Here is a 12,040-nt window from a genome sequence, read left to right as displayed (position 1 = left end):
CATTGAGGTCAATTTGGGACAGAAATAGAGATGTACTAGCAGAGGTAGTAGGCATAGTTAAGGAACAAAATGGCTATTTTGTATGGATGTTTGCACAGGAAGAGGATATTTTCAAAGACGCAGTATCAAGAAAGTTGGTGAGATATGGAGATAAGGGGAGATAAAGAGCAGGTACTAGAATGACCAGAAGTATTTAAATTAGCTAAATCACCATATCCAATTGTGTTGTGTTCTACTTTACTGAGAGAAGTTAGGTTTGAAATTGCAGAGATGTTAGCCACAATTTTTAGGGGGAGATGGTAGCATAGTAGTACTTTCACTGGACTAGTAATCCAGAAACCCACTTGTCCAAGGGAAAACTAATAGCCATTTGGACAAGTGGGTGACACAGTGGCACAGTGGTTGGCACTGCTGCCTCACAGCACCAGGGACCCAGGTTCAATTCCAGCCTCGGGTCACTGTCTGGGTGGAGTTTTGATATGGATATGCCGGCGTTCGGTTGGACTTAAACCTGGTGTTGTCAGACTTTTTACTGGGTGTGGAGTTTGCACAGTCTCCTCCTGTCTGCATGGGTTTCCTCCGATTTCCTCCCACAGTCCAAAAACATGCAGGTTAGGTGGTTTGGCATGCTAAATTGACCCTTGTGTCGGGGGATTAGCAAGGTAAATGTGAGTTATGGGAGTAGGGCCTAGGTGGGATTGTGGTCGGTACAGACTCGATGGGCCAAATGGTCTCCTTCTGTACTATAGGGATTCCATGATTCTATGAAGTATAAACTAATAATGGAAAACCAGCACAGATTTGTTAAGACAAATCATGTTTGACTGACTTGATTAAACCTTTTTATGAATTAACCAACAGATTGGATAACAATTGATGTGTATATAAACTTTCAAAAGATGTTTAATAAAGTACCAAAATTGAAGCCTGTGGTACATGATGAACAGTAACAGCATGAATACAAATTTGATAGCAGGATTAAAAAAAACAAGCATTATGGTGAATAGCTGTTTTTTAAACTAGAGCAAGGTGTAGAATGTTCTCCAAGGTTTACAACTAGGTCATCTGCTGTTTTTAACATACCTTCATGACTTGGGGATACAGGGATAGAACAAAAGTGTGGCAAACAATGAGGGAAATAGTGGTAGAGATCTAGAAGGCTGGTGTAATGATTGGACATGTGGCAGAGGAAATTCAATGTCAAAAAGTTTGATGGGAAGAATGAGGATAAATAACATATACCAAATGGTATAAATCCAAAGGGAAGTGCAAGAAGAGAGAGACCTAGGAATGTTTATACAAAATCTTCATTTGCAAATTGTTGGAAGGTAGTGGCATAGTGGTACTGTCACTAGACTAGTAATCAAGGGTATTGCTCTGGGTACGTGAAATTTGAATCTGATTTTAAAACAAATCTGGAATTAAAAAGTCTAATGATCATTGTCGATTGTTGTAAAAATCCATCTGATTCACTGATTACTTTTAGGGAAGGAAATCTGCTGTCCTTACCCAGTCTGGCCTATACGTGACTCCAGACCCACAGAAATGTGGTTGACTCCTAACTGCTCTCTGAAATGACCTAGTAAGCCATTCAGTTCAAGGGCAATTAAGGATGGATAACAAATGCTAGCCCAGCCAATGCACTCATATCCCATGAATACTTAAAAAACAACAAAGCAAGTGGGATCCTTTCAAAGTAGAGGCTGGGTACAAAAGCCAAGAGGTAATGCTAAACCAATATAATACACAAAGTGAACTATGGTGTCCATTTCTGGATACAAGGCTTTAGCAAAAACATGATCTTTATGGAGAGTCTTTTGAGTGTTGGGTGGAGGTTTATATTTATTTGGATAGATTGGGGAAGCTGGGATTGTTCTCCTTAGAGCAGAAAAAGCTAAAAGGAGATTTGATATATATGATACATGAAGGGTTTGGATAGCATAAATTAAGAGAAACTGTATTCAATGGCAGAGGTCAAAGATTTTAGAGAGTTGCAAAAGAACTATAAGCAACAAAACAGCAGACAGATCTAATAGTAGCCTTCTAAATGGAACTGGATAAATATTGCAGGGATGTGGAGGAAGAGCTAGAGATGGAACTAATTGGAAAAACCAGTATTGACTTGATGCGCAAATGGTGGCCTTCAGTGCTGTACTATGAATCAATTAATCCTCTTCTGGAACTTTGCATACAGACTGTTGGAAGAAATATTTCTATTCCTGGCAATGCAAACAATATGGGAGTTATTACAACTAAGCTTAAGCAGACCTTCGCCCAATATTTACACACCAACACCTTCGATCGAAAGTAACTGAGTGACAACAGGAATAGCAACACAATCTGATTTTACTCTCCCTAACCGTGACGTTGTGAAGCAAGTTGTCACAAACTATCTAACACCGAATAGAGATCGACAAATTCAGAACAGGCCACGTAACCAGTACTATGCCACAGAACGATAATCTCTTGTAAACTTTATGTGTAGAGAAGTGATAATGCATTTATGAGCAGAATAATGATTTTGTTAGGGTGCAGATCCTTCTCCATCCATGAAATGTTGGTATTGATTGATGATAAGTTTCAAAGACAGATCATATTATTTTCCCAATATTTTAATTGTCATAATTTTTAGCTCCAATATCTTCTGTTAAAAACCAAATAAAAAGTCAGGTGCAACTTTACCAACAGTCCAAAAGAAATCAAAATGCCACTCTGGGTTAGTCATGATTCACTCAGAAAGTTGAAACAGGGCTTTCCATGTGTTTGAAATTCTACTGAATTATATGCATGCAAAATAACTTGCACAAGTACAAGATGCATGAATGAATCAGGGGAGTTGGCAATGATGTGGATACTGAAACTTTGTCTGACTCTTTACCAATAGAGGTGCTGAGGAAAGTGGGACGTGCACAAAATCCAGCCTGAAAGTGGCTGTTCTGATACTGTAAATTAACTGAAGAATGAAGTGGACTATCTGTCTTTCCTCAAGCATCATGCCTTGGTTGCCAACTTGCATCTTGAGATAATTGCTTGGATAGAATGTCATGAGTAGCAGACCCAGAGTTCTTCTGACAGTAATGTTCTCAAATATGGAACTACTGAAGAATAAATAGCATCTTTTTCTTGGATTTTACAGTCAGTCAGATTTTTCACCTCCACTTCTACACTATGGGAGTTGGTTACTCAGTTGGCTAGAAGATGATGGAATGTGGTACAGAACAATCCCCATGCCGGCTGACTGTAGACTTCCTCCATGCTTGATATGAAGTAGGACCTCCTCAAGCTATCAAACCACTTGTATTTAACAGAGAGAGGTGCCTATCATCCCTCATGCACTGTGGCTAATTGCCATACTTCTCCTGAATTATTAAAATATGTGGGGGTAATCTTTGTTGTGTTGCTATGATTCCAGCTCCAAACCTGTCCTGAACATCATTTGGGCAGCATGGTGGCACAGATAGTCAGCACTGCTGCCTCACAGCTCCAGAGACCTGGGTTCGATTTCGGCCTCAGGAGACTGTATGGAGGGTGCATATTCACCCCATGTGTGAGTGGGTTTCCTCCGTATGCTCCAGTTTCCTCCCACACTCCAAAGATGTGCCGATGGTTTGACTGGCCATGTTAAATTGCTTCTTAGTGTCAGGGTATTAGCAGGGTAAATATGTGGGATTATGAGGATAGGATTGGGTAGGATTGTTGTCAGTGCAGGCTCGATCAGCCAAATGGCCTCTTTCTGCACTGTAGGGATTCTATGATTGTATTATTCTGTACGTCATCATATGGGATGATTAGAACGTGCTGGAGATCAGGTTTCTGTTTCCAAATCATATAAGAAGAGTGTTATCAGATGTCAGTGTAAATCAAAAACAACATGACATCCTTGGGAACAGATTAATGAAAGACCTTTATATACCATAATTTTCTCAGTGTTACAGTACCATCAGTAATCTTAGATCTAGTTGTAGAGAATTTAGTCTTTTCTAACCTTTGCCTTCCAGGAACTTGTGACTTTAACAAATATCCCACAAAATAATTTACTCAGTTACAATGAGCAATATGCCTGGAGCAATTAGTCACAGTGATAAAAATAAATTATTAAGTGAACAACTAATATCCTTATACAGTCTTGAAAATCAAATGAAAACATTCTGCATAACTCCTCTGCTGGTTCAGTTGGCAAAAATTCAGACTCTTAGGGTCTGGATGGTGGAGAAATGTCACTATACTTAGCTATCGTGTCCTGGAAATAGAGATTCGTAAATGTCTACGATGCAGAAGAAAGCCATTCAGTCCACTGAGTCTGCACCAACTCTCTGAAACAGCATCTTACCCAGGGCCACCCATCCCTGATCTATCCCCATAATGTGAATGTGCCGGCATTGGACTGGGGTAAACACAGTAAAAAGTCTGACAACACCAGGTTTTAGTCCAACCGATTTATTTGATAGTAAACTCACAAGCTTTCAAGGGGATTCCCTCTTCGTCAGGTGAATGGAGAATTCTGGCCTTGGACAGAGCATATAAAGCACAGACAGTTTACAGAATACTGATTAGAATGCGAATCTTTACACCTAACCTGCTGTTCAAGTCCTAAAGTGGCTGACAATGTGAGTGGAAGGAGCACTGATCACAGGTTAAAGAGATGTGTATTGTCTCCAGACAGCACAAACCTCACTCACTGTGCTGTCTGGAGACAATACACATCTCTTTAAACTGTGATCAGTGCTCCTTCCACACACATTGTCAGCCACTTTAGGACTTGAACAGCAGGTTAGGTGTAAAGATTCGCATTCTAATCAGTATTCTGTAAACTGTCTGTGCTTTATATGCTCTGTCCGAGGCCAGAACTCTCCATTCACCTGACGAAGAGGGGATCCCCTCGAAAGCTTGTGAGTTTACTATCAAATAAATCGGTTGGACTAAAACCTAGTGTTGTCAGACTTTTTACTGTGCTATCCCCATAACCCAGCTATCAAACCACTTGTATTTAACAGAGATAGGTGCCTATCATCCCTCATGCACTGTGGCTAATTGCCATACCTCTTCTGAATTATTAAAATATGCAGGGGTAATCTTTGAACTTAATGTTTCTGTTGTGTTGCTATGATTCCAGCTCCAACCCTGTCCTGAACATCATTTGGGCAGTACGGTAGCACAGATAGTCAGCACTGCTGCCTCACAGCTCCAGAGACTTGGGTTCAATTCCGGTCTCAGGTGACTGTGGAGTTTGCACATTCACCCCATGTGTGTGTGGGTTTCCGCCACGTGCTCCAGTTTACCACGGCTGATCCACCTAATCCACACATCTTTGGACTGTGGGAGGAAACCAGAGCATCTGGAGCAAACCCATGCAGACACGGGGAGAATGTGCAGACTCCACACAGTCACCCAAGGCCTGAATTGAATCCGGGTCCCTGGCATTTTGAGGCAGCAGTGCTAACCACTGCACCACCACAGATCAGCCTCCTGGGGACTGTTAACATTCAACAGAAATTTTCATTTATATACCACTTTTAACATAGTAGAATGTATCAGAGCAGGGTCAAAAAATTTCAATAGAGCTAATCAGGAGATGCTAGAGCAGAAACTGAAAACACAGCTGCCAATGGATGGAGAAATTCAGATCAGAAATGTCCTTGAGTCCAGGCTGCAGAGATCTTGGAGATTTGTGGGGCTGAATGTGAATATAGAGATCAATTGGGGCAAGAGCATGGGGGGATTTGAAAATAAGGCTGAGTATTTTAATGTTGAAGCAGTTACTGTAGTTCAATGAGACCATGCGCGATGGACAAAAGCGACTCGACAACAGAATTTGAAAGTTCCGGAGGATGGAAGGTAAGCCAGGAGACAACTACAATAGTCAAGTCACAGGGTAACAGACACCTGGATAAGGGTTTCAGCAGCTACTTCATTTTGCCCACAGGGGGCAGGATTTACAGCCTTGCTCATCCCAAAACCATAAACACTCGTCCAAGGTCAACGAACCTGTCCATGATCACAGAATCCCTACATGCAGAAGGAGGCCATTTGGCCCATTGAGCCTGCACCGACAACAATCCCACCTCGGCCCTATCCCCATAACCCCCTGGATAAATCCAGGAGCTACAGGCCAGTCAGTTCAGCATCGGTGGTGGAAAAGCTGTTAGAAATGATATTCCAGACAAAATGAGGCTTAACTAACTAGATTGAGTTTTTTTGGTGCAGCATAAGAGAGGGTTGTTGAAGTTAATGCAGTCAATGCTGTGTACATGATCTTCCAGATGTTTGATAAAGTGCCACATAACAGATTTGTCACAAACGTTATAACTCCTGGAACAAAAGGACAATTGCAGGGTGGAAATGGAGTTGATTGAGTGACAGGAAAGACAGCAGAGGTGAAGGGTTATATTTTGGACTGGAGTCTTCAGCTCTGGGATGGGCATCTCCAAGACCCAACCAACCTCAGGCCTCCTGCGCATGCACTGATCGGGAAAGAGCCACACATATAGTTTAGATTTTTCATATTGGGTCTGACCCAGTCTCATGACCAACGGAACTTGGAGCTGAAGATAAAGGTCCCACATGCCCACACGAAAAGTGAAAACTCAAAAAGAGTGTAAAGAGAAGCGAGAGAGACAGAGAGGTTAATAATTGGTATATGCAGTCTTGATAATCACAATATTAAAACCATGCCAATAACTTGAATCTATAGTTAGGTTCAATTATGCTGAAACTTCTGTCCTGAACTTCAGCATTCTCTATTTTTTTTAAATTATGTTACCACTTTTTGCTCAGGCTTCATTTTTCTACCTGAGGTAATAGTATTCCAAACATTAATACAAAAGCAAAATACCGCAGATGCTGGAAATCTGACATAAGAAGAAAAAATGCTGAAAAAACTCAGATAATCAGGCAGCATCTGTGGAGAGAAAGTCAACATTCGTGTTGATGACAGTTTCAAAATATTAAGTCTTGCATGAACTGATGAATTAGTTGTGAATTGTGTTTTTAAGGAAATCACAGTTCCCTTTATACAGTTTATATTTATATTGTATTGTTTACATTTTTCCAGATCAATGGTCCAAGTTTTGTGATAGCTAGAACTGAAGCTATCTGTGCTCAGCATTATTAGGGTGGAAATATCCACACATTGTACAGTTAAATATTGTTAGGGACCAGGCCAGAAACTCCAAGGTATCTTACGAGTTAGCCTAGATCTCAATTATTTTTGATCTTGCCAATAATGTGAGCATAAGGTGTTTCGCTCCAGGTATGATTCTATTAACCCATTCATAAGTTTTTATTAAAACAAATGTTATTCAAAGACAATATATCTATAACAAATAGCATTAGCATAACTTTTACCAATTGAAATACTTAAACACAACAAGGTATAATTCTTAACTGCTATCTATCACTATTGGTTCCAATTTGGGGAATTGCTTGATAGAGCAGACGCAGCATGGTTTTGTTAAGGGGAAGTCGTGTCTGACAAATTTATTGGAGTTCTATGAGGATGTGTCTAGGGCGGTGGATAGAGGAGAGCCAGTGGATGTGGTCTTTCTTGATTTTCAGAAGGCGTTTGACAAGGTACCTCACAAGAGGTTATTGCAGAAGGTAAGGGGGCATGGAGTTGGGGGTAGGGTGTTAGGGTGGATAGAGGATTGGTTGTCAAATAGGAGGCAGAGAGTGGGGGTTAATGGGTGCTATTCGGATTGGCAGTTGGTGACTAGTGGAGTGCCCCAGGGGTCGGTGCTGGGGCCTCAGCTATTTACCATTTATATAGATGATCTGGAGGAGGGAACCGAGTGTATGGTGTCGAAATTTGCTGATGACACCAAGATTGGTGGAACGGCAAATTGCACGGAGGATGTGGAGAGTCTGCAGAAGGATCTAGATAGGCTGGGCGAATGGGCCAGGAACTGGCAAATGGAATTTAATGTTGGCAAGTGCGAGGTGGTCCACTTTGGTAGGAATAATGGTAGGAAGGACTATTACTTACGTGGCAAAAAACTGCAGCATGCGACGGTGCAGAGGGACCTCGGGGTCCTTGTGCATGAGTCACAAAAACCCAGCCTGCAGGTGCAGCAGGTGGTCAGGAAGGCGAATGGGATGCTGGCCTTCATAGCGAGGGGGATTGAATATAAAAGTAGGGAGGTCTTGCTGCAGCTGTATAGGGCATTGGTGAGGCCGCAGCTGGAGTACTGTGTGCAGTTTTGGGCGCCGCACCTGCGCAAGGATATTTTGGCCTTGGAGGGAGTGCAGAGGAGGTTTACTAGGCTGATACCGGAGTTGAGGGGGTTGAGCTATGAGGAGAGGCTGAATAACCTAGGCTTGTACTCATTAGAGTTTAGAAGAATGAGGGGAGATCTCATTGAGACGTATAAGATGATGAATGGGATGGATAGGATAGAGGTGGAGAGGCTCTTCCCGCTCAGAAAGGACAGTAGGACTAGGGGGCACAGCCTCAAGATAAAGGGGGGGCAGTTTAGAATGGAGTTGAGGAGGAACTTCTTCACTCAAAGGGTGGTGAATCTCTGGAATTCTCTGCGCGTTGAAGTGGTGGAGGCTGCCTCGCTAAATATTTTTAAGACGCAGGTTGATGGGTTTTTGATAGGCAAGGGGATTAAGGGTTATGGGGAGAGGGCGGGAATGTGGAACTGAGCCACGACAGATCAGCCATGGTCTTATTGAATGGCGGGGCATGCTCGAAGGGCTAGATGGCCTACTCCTGCTCCTATTTCTTATGTTCTTATGTTATGTTCTTAAGTTAAGCAACATCTCTGTAGAAGTAACCTGCTCTTCAGATTCAGTTAGCAAAAACACATAGATGGGTGGCTAGAGTTCCATCCTTTTAATATCTCTGGACAGAGATACAGAGAGACATCTGTCTTCTGACTCGCAGACAGCAGCCTCCAGAGAAAGTGGTTTCTTCAAACAGCAGAACTCCAGAGAAAGATGTGTTTTCCCACAGCAAAACTCTAGACAGAGAGGGGGAGAAAACACCTATTGTCTTTTGCAGATCTCTGGAGAGAGATACCTATTTTCTAGCAGGTCTCAGACTTCAATGTCCAGAGAGATAGAGAGAGAGCGACAGGGAGAAAGAGCTACAGCTCTGTACAAATTCATACTGCAACTGCCTGCTTGTTTCTCTATAAGCCTAGCTCCACCCATTCCCATGATTTCTTCTTGTCAATCAACCTAATTCACCCTACTCTGAAACCCCAGGCGACAAAGTTAAAGTTTATTTATTTATTAGTCACAAGTAAGGCTTACATTAACACTGCAATTAACACAGTCTGGCACCTGTTGGGTCAATGCACCTAGCCAGCACGTCTTTCAGATTGTGGAAGGAAATCGGAGCACCCGGAGGAAATCCAAGCAGACACGGGGACAATGTACAAACTCCACAAAGACAGTGACCCAAGCCGGGAATTGGACTCGGGTCCCTAGCCCTGTGAAGCAGCAGTGCTAACCACTTTACGACTGTGCTGCCCCTGGATTAACTCAGATTAAAACAAAAACTCCAATAATTAGGAACAATTATTCTTCTGCATTATCAGCATGTGGGCTACTAGCTGCAGACAAACAACACCGTAATCAGAGATGTAGTACAAACCAGTCTCTTCACTAGAAACATGACACAAATACATTTCTTAAAGGCACAATGTCATGATAACATGGAAACCTGTATTTTTTGATTCCCTCCAGATTTTCCTCCCACTTTGCTGTTGTCTGTGACAGTAGACATGGCCTGAAAGTATTTTGTTCAAGGGAAGTTTAGAGAAAATAGGAGATGTCCCTCACAGTTTTTATTATAGAGGTATGCTGTGACATACCAAAGGTTGGGAAAGACTGCCTTAGTTAAGTAACACACTGACAACAGTGGTGATTTGTAGGGATATTGTGTCTGTTCTCCTCTCCATTGAGAAGCAGATTATTTATAATTCAATTGAAGCTCTTTTCTGTTCTAGATGAAGGTTCTTGAGACAGCATTGACACGCTCACCTTTAACACTTCACAGTAGATAGGGAGAAACTGTTCCCATCAGCAGAAGAATTAAGAGGCAGAGGACAGCAAATTAAAGTGAAGCAAAAGAACAAGAGACAACATGAGGATTTTTTATTTGTTAAAAATGCAGCCTGAGTGTGGTGAAGACAGATTCAATCATGGCTTTCAAACTTGAATTGGATAATTATCCAAAGGGAAAACAATTACAAGGCTCTCAGAAAGGTCAGGAATGAGGTGAATTGCTCAGGGAGGTGATGGGCCATAATGTGTACAAGATGATAAGACGGATTGACAAAGTCGACGGGGAGAGGATTGCCCCTTGTGGGGCAATCTAGAACAAGAGGTCATAGTTTTAGGATTTTAAACAGAGGCAAGGGGAAATGAGTCATGAGTCTGTGGAATTCTCTACCCCAGAGTGCAGTGGATGTCAGGACGAGCCCTCCACCCCGGGAGCCTTGGATGAACCAATATCCAAGGTCACCATCGCAGATGCCAGAGCAGCCTTTCAGATGTCAACACATGGAAAGCAACTCCAAACTTTGTAGCCTGGGACTCAGCTCTTCCCTCTGCGACTGGATCCTAGACTTAGTAACTCAGAAGTGTAATCCGTAAGGCTTGGTAACAACACCTCCTCCGTGATCATCCTCAACACCAGTGCCCCACAGGCTGTGTCCTCAGCCTCTTACTGTATTCCTTACAGACCTATGACTGTGTGGCCAAATTCCCCTCCAGCTCAATTTTAAAGTTTGCTGATGACACCACCATAGTGGGTCGGTTCTCAAATAATAACAAGAGCACAGGAAAGAGATGGAGAATCTGGTGAACTGGTGTGGCAACAATAATTTTTCCCTCCATGTCAACAAAATGAAGGAGATTGTCATCAACTTCAAGAAGCTTGTTGGGGTTCCTGTCTGCATCAACGGGAACAAATTGGAAATGGTTGACAGCTTCAAGTTTCTAGATGTCCAGATCATCCTGTCCTGGTCCCTCCATTTTCAGTTTTGGGCTGCTGTTTTAGTTTACAAGATATTTGGACATCAAACTGAAAAGCAGTGTTTCTGTGTTTCTCTCACCCTGGTATTGTAAATTCTGCCGGCTAGCTGGAGGTTGTTCTTGTCTTCCTGGAGTGAGAATTCTGTCACTTGCACTGGTTTGCTAGCTGAAAGCTAGAAGCTAGCAGTGGCACTATCTCCACCTTGAGGTCTGCTGGAAGTTACAAGGCTGGGAAGCCAGAGTTTCAATTCTCCATCCAAAGGACTAAGTTCTAGCATCACATGAGCATTCTGAGTTTCTTGTTAAACCTGTGGCAGGTGTATATTTAGAGGGAGGTTTGTTTGGTTGGAACATTGCATATATTTGTCAAGGGTTATACAATAGCATGTTTTTTTCTTGTTTGTGATTGCTAAAAGTTATTGCTATATTTTAACTGTATACTGAAATAATTTTTGTTTGAAAAAAACATCCTGGTGGGTCATTTGAATCGTACCTGAAGTGAAACATCTCATGTTTGCCCAAGCCAAATTCAAATTGCAAAACTTACAATCCGGGCAGACTTTACAAAACACTTTGGAGTTTCTAACCTCAATTATAACAATAATGCATGATTAACCCACATCTTATGCTTCTGAGGCAGACTAGGCCACCTTGGCAAGATGCAATATAAATTAATCAGCAACTAAACATCAAAACTATTTGACAATCCCTTTAAAAGTATAGACGTGGGGTCTTTCTACTCTGCTGACTGTATGTCTAACTGTGCGTGTTTAAGAGATGGCCTTAGGTGGCACGTTATGCTCCAAACTGACAGCACTAGTGTCAAATCAGTATTGATCGGTATCACACTCTGCCTACTGTGTATTCCTCCAGTGTAAGCTCCCAGTACACGGGCTAATGGTCTACTCAAGATAGCATCACAGGAGTATGTGAATGTGCTGTGGAGGACATTTGGGAGCTCAAATGACAGTTGCAGCATTGAATAACTGGGCGACTAGGAGCCAAATTTTACCTAAATGTCTTCCTTGAATCTTCAGTGACCGAAGTTCTGTGCCAG

Source organism: Carcharhinus amblyrhynchos, chromosome 33 (genome assembly GCF_965287045.1).
Source record: "Carcharhinus amblyrhynchos chromosome 33, sCarAmb.v2.hapA, whole genome shotgun sequence".
Lineage (NCBI taxonomy): Eukaryota > Metazoa > Chordata > Chondrichthyes > Carcharhiniformes > Carcharhinidae > Carcharhinus > Carcharhinus amblyrhynchos.
The sequence above is the reverse complement of the archived record's forward strand: the minus strand, read 5'-3'. Positions refer to the sequence as shown.